Here is a 6,000-nt window from a genome sequence, read left to right as displayed (position 1 = left end):
CTGTAGGCAGCCCTATTTTGGGGAGCTGGCTATTTGTGCTATTTGTGGAGGGTCCATTGTTCCATAGCTGCTGAGCATGCAAATCTGGGCCACGGGAGGATGAGCTCCTCCCCCAGCCCCCTCTTCACTCTCTACAGCACAGCAAGCATTCTGCCGTCTGGGGACCAACCCACTCATGGTGGCCACGGTTGGCAGGATTTCTTATAGCAAGGCAGGGGGCACAGGGTAAAACAGCTTTGGCTGGGCTTGGCACCAAGACAGGAAAAAAGTTTCTGCAGAGTGGAGGATGTGAGGCACAAGGGTTATCTAAGGCAGACTGAAACATGGGATTTGAGCCCAAGACTAAGTGGAGAGGTTCCGAGAGGAACGCTGCTGTGCCAGAACTTGTTGCACGATTGTGAGGAGCTAGCCTTGGGATGACTTGACCCCAGGAAGGACAAATAATGGGGACAGATCCCCTGTCACATTATAGCTCTTCACAGATGCTCAGGAATCTGGAAGAACACAGCAGGGTTCATCTTCAAGCTGGGGCTCTTGAGTTCACTCCAAGCTGCTCTCAGTCTTTCGTGTTTATCTACCTGTCTATCTATCTATCTATCTATCTATCTATCTATCTATCTATCTATCTTACCCTCCTTCTCTCCATCCCCCATCTCTCCAGGGTCTCATGAGGTCCAGCTGGCCTTAAATTTGCTTTATAGTTAAAGATGACCTTGAACTTGCAGTCCTCCTGCCTCTGCCACCTGAGTGCTAGGGTAACAGGCATATGTTTCATGTCTGCTTTATGGGGTGAATCCTAGGGCTTCATACATGCCAGGGGAGCACTCCACCAATGGAGCTACACCCCCAGTCAATGCTGGCTCTCTCTAAAGTGGGTACTGACTCTTCTCTGACCTTCCTCCCAACCCTGAACCATACTTCCAAATCTCATCTCACATCCTCAGAACCTGCTCTCTAGTGTGAGCACATCCTGGGTCTGGAAACTATTGTGTGTGGACTATACACAGATAAGAGCTGTTGCCACAGGGCTTCGAGTCAGTATGGTGCTGCACACAGCTCCCAAGGAGCAGATGTCCTGGGCTGGGTACTGAGTAGAGTTCCACAGAGACCTTGACTGCAGGAAATGCACAGGATCAGTGGGAGACAAAGAGACCAAGGGGGTCACAGAGGCATTCTTGGCAGATGGATAGCAAGCCTAATGATGGTGACAATGAAAAGTCTGATAGTTTGAGGGACAGTGAGTTGTGCTTGGTGGCCAGACGGGGTTGGAGCCATAGTCAACAACAGTTTCTCTCTCCCTTGAAAGTAGAGTCTGTCCCATCATGGCCTCAGGTGCCTTGTTAGCAGATTCAACAGAGAGACAAACATTAAAGAAGGTGCGCCTCTCTACTGAGCACGTGCTAACTTCATCTTATCCTTACCTCACAGACAGTACAGTTAAACACTGTGTACCTGGAGTTCTCACTGTATTAGTATTGACTGCTAAGGATGGCGAGATGATCAAAGTAGAATGGGAGGGGCTACACCATTGCGTAGGAGGGACTCAGGCATCTTGGATATGGGTACCTAGAGATCCTGAAGGTAATCTCCCGTGACTACTGAGGGATGGCTGTCCTGAGAAGCACAGGTCTCTGGAATGGACTTCCTCCAGAGATGCATGACCCAGCCAGCTTCTCCCACAGACAGACTTCCCTGGAGAAACAGCCCTTGTCTGGACTCTGAGACTCAGAAGTGCTTAGCTCCCAAGGAAGAAGCAGAGATGGGGGTAGAGACAGTAGCTCACTGTTAACATACACATGTGGCGTTCCTGCCCTGCCTCAGTTCCTGTACTATGATTTGGGGTAAGAGTCTAAGTGCTATAGCAACCCGGAGACCTAATGTGTGCCAACTGTCATTGTCTAGAGTTTGTTTACAGATCTACCTGGAATGTATCTGTGCTACACAGAATTCCCTCCTCCTGGGCAGCAAGTCTGAGGTGTCTCTGAGAGAGTGTTCAGATGGTTGGAAATGAAAGGATAAGAAAGTGAACAGCCACCATTCTTCATAACCCTTTGCACATATATGGTCCATGCATGCATTCATTTCATGCACGCATAACCCATGCTTGCATCTCATGCATGTATATAACTCATGCAAACATCTCACCATTTAACCCTCCCCACACTAGGTAGACTAGACGGGGACAGGGTGTCTTCTTGTACCTTGAACCCTGTTCCTCACACTAGGTGCTCTGAGACCCAGTGCCTCTTTCTGAGGCACCTCCTGCAGCCCCTGTCTGTGTCATCCTTTGTCTTTGCAGCCTGGCTTTCAGACTCATTGGTCCATTTTTTTTTTCTGATGGCTGCTGGTGGAGCCTTTCTGGCACAGTTTAGGCACAGAAGCCCCACCCACAATCTGCCCCACAAGCATAAGCACCCCTGCACCATCCAGCTCGCATGCTACTCCATAGTTGAAGAGGGGGTGTGTCCCACACCCTGTCAGATCATGCACCCCCTCTTTGTGCTGGAGGGTTGGCTGGCCACCTGTTGTTAATCTAGCCTGATAACCCATCCTGCGCTGTGTCAGCAGTTCAAAAGGGCACTGTTAGTATTTTTTTGCCGACTTCAATTAACATGAGATTTCAGAGGTCTCTCTGATCACGTTTCATCTGTCATAAGTCAGGAACAAAATAGACAGACTCCAGTCGAGAGGAGGAAGGAGTTTATTGCAAACAACAACAACCAAACAGACAGTCTTGGCTGCACCCGACAAAGGCGGTGCTGGGAGTGTCAGCCGCCTCTGCCTTGCCTTCTGCCCACCTCAGCTCCTCAGCTCCTCAGCTCCCCTCTTCCCACATTCCTCCTCTCTCCAAAAGATGTAAGTGCAATAACTTACTTTAAAAGAAAAGAATGTTTCTTTTTTTTAATATTTTGCTATAATGTAGTTACATGGTGGTATAGGCAGTAAAACTTTATGGAACAGACCTCAATTATTTTTTTTTACATTTTTCTGAAATTTTAATGTATTTTAATATATATATTTATATATTTGAATGTTCCACCCCAGGCCATTAAGCTAAGAGAAAAGTTGCATTTATACAGGGTTAAACTATCTTACAAGAACAGCCAGTATTTGAGGTTCACGTTCCATCTCTCGCTCAGCTTCTCTCTCTCTCTCTCTCTCTTTCTGACCACTGCACACCCAAACAGGTTATTAGACACTGAAAACAGTTCTCCAAAATCAGTAGTATACAGGCCTAGCTCTATGTGTAAGTGAAGGGGAAAGAAAGGAGGGAGAGGGGAAGAGACATTGTCCTGTGGGGACTCCTCCCTATGGCATCCTTGCAGCAAAGTGGGGTTGGGGGAAAGAAATGGAAGCCTGCCCCAGTTCAAAATGGTAAGGTTATGAATTAGCATCCTGGGGGGGGTGGTGGCAGATTGCCTGCCTCTCTCCCTCTGCTGGGTCTGTTTGTCTCTGTAGCTGACAGTCAGGGTCATTCCTATTGACCTTTAACCTTGGGTTTCTCTGAGTCCCTAGCGATGTTCTGCTCAAGGTTGGCCCAGAGGGCAATTGACTGAGTAAAGGAGAGGTGGTTTCTATGGGATTCTTTCTGTCTGCTGGGGGACATGAGGCATTGGAACTGTGTCCAACATGAGCCTGGCAGCGTGTGCTGGGGAACCCAGAGGTCTTGCTGCCTCTTTGCCTAAATCCCTACTCATCCCATTCCTCAAAGGTGGAGATGTGGTTGTGAGAACTGAAAATGGGGAAGAAACAACTCAAAGAAAAACTTGGAAGAGTGCCTGTCTGCCCCAGAACCTTGGCCCTGTGCTGTGAAGGGGCTCCTGGATAGATGGGCTGGGCTGGGCATAACCACTCTCTGTGGCACAGCCGGGCTGGCAGGACTAAGCATGGCCACTTGCTGTGCTGTCAGGCAAGGCCGGCCTCAGCTCAGTTAGCTTCCTCATCGAGCAGTGACCGCTGGCAGGAAGTCCTCTCTCCTTATCTGCGTCTCTTTAGGAAGCCAGGTTGCCATGATAGGCTTTATTACTTGCTTAGCATCCGAGGAGCTAAGACAGACCCACTGGAGACTACAGAACCGCAAACTGGGAAGCTGAGGAGGTCTGAGACATGGTGGGGGGAGGGGGCAGTGGGAGCTCAGGACATCTCCAGCTGCCCCAGGAATCAACTGAGGCCAAGGCACCTGCAGAACAGCCTCGGTAGAAATGGCTACATCTGGAGGGACGGTGGAAAGCATGCCAACTCTTGGCTATGCTGGAAACAAAGGGGTATTTCTATATTCTCTTTCCATTCTGAAGCTTCTGGGTGGGAATTTTCCTGACTTGCATCTATCTTGGCCAAAAATAAAACTCAGAGCAGTTAAATGTCTCTCCCTTCCGGAAGAATCTACCAAAAGCCCTCTGTCCTCTCTTCTTCCCGAGCTGCCCTGGCTCTCACTCTCTGTACTGATTGCCTAGGTATGGACTCCTTTCCAGGCATGCCCTTCCCTGGCCATAATAGCCATGAAAGAAGGACCCCAAGGTGTTGCTTCTGGCCTTAAGTCCTTCCTTCTCTTGATAGATTCTGAGGAAGTGAGTTAGTTCTGGAGAACTTGTAAGACAGACCTAGATTCCCCAAAGATCTGAAGCATTAAAGCCAAGCCACCAGGACCCCTGAATTCAGTACCCAAGACCTTCTTTGTGTCCCTTAGATCTTTTCGAGAACTAAAATTTCTGAAGAGGTCTGACTCTTGCTAGGAGTGGCAGACCCAGCCCAGAGTCTGCATTCTATGGAGGGTTCAGTCTGTCTGCATTCCAGAGCAGATGAGGACACACAGCGGGAAGTCATGCTTTCCTCTTACCCACTGAGACCTAGGTCAGATCCAAGGCAGGGGTCCTCATGCTCAGCCCAACTTGAGAGGCCATCCGGAGAGCTGAACCCTGGGCCTAGTGAGCCAAGCCCACCTGATGGACAATAGTCAAGGCAGAAGGTAGAAAAGGCAAGAGTGAGTCCTAGGGAAAAGGCCACCTGCTTGAGGGACCTACCTCAAGGGTGGTTCTGTGCTCAGGTGAGGGCCGGGGCCACTTCAAGTCCTAGTTCCTAGCTCCAGGTCAAGTCAGGTAGACAGGGAGCTCCTTCCTTCAGATAGGGGACTGGCTTCAGGAGGACTTCCCGCCATGGAGAGTGGACCTGGTGGGGTCTGATGGGAGCCTTTCCTGAGGCCAGCTGAGGCAGAGATCATGGCCCCTGGGGGAGAAGTAAGGATAGGATCTCTAAGAGAGTGTGTAGGGTAACTGAAAAGCGGTTCTCCTTTTAGCCTAGAGGGGCACCAGTCTCCACCTACCCTGCACGGAAAGCTTCAACAGATGAGATGCTGTGGTGAGGTGGTGGGTGGACATGGTTAGTCTGAGCATAGAAAGACCACCCTAGCAGGAGGCTGCTGAGCTGGTCACGTGTCCTCCGCCCCTGATTCCTTCAGCTGCAGGCAGCCCTGTGCTCTAGCTTATGTCTTCCAAGGTGTGAATTCTTCCAGCCCAGCAAGCCCCAGTGAGTGACCAGGAGGGAGAGGATAAACATCTCAACTCCTCCCAGAGGTGCCCTGAGGAGGCGCCAGTGCGGACCAAAGGACCTCTCCGCCACGGAAGACACCAGGTTCAGCCTGCTGGATCATCCCCATAGTCATCATTCTGAGAGCTTCTCTGGCTCCCAGTGTCCATGTGTGGTGGTAATAATGGGAGAAAAAAAAAACTATGTTCTTGCCTCCCTTCACACCTGGCACATCACCTTCACAGTGTCAACCAATACCACCTGCAGGAGCAAAGGCTGGCCCACGTCCCCATGGGGCTTATGGGTGGACAGCAGCAGAGTCCTTCAGCTCTGACCCCTCCTCTCATCTCCCACATCTTCCAGGCACATCCATCACAGGGGACAGTGAAGGGCAGTCACAGGGCCCATGGGATGAGTGGATGACCAGATGCCTTCGATACGGAAGGTGGGGTTCTATGTTTTCAAGGAACAAAAGGG

The sequence above is a fragment of the Mus caroli genome, chromosome 2, assembly GCF_900094665.2.
Source record: "Mus caroli chromosome 2, CAROLI_EIJ_v1.1, whole genome shotgun sequence".
Taxonomy (NCBI): Eukaryota; Metazoa; Chordata; class Mammalia; order Rodentia; family Muridae; genus Mus; species Mus caroli.
Note: the sequence above shows the minus strand (reverse complement) of the source record.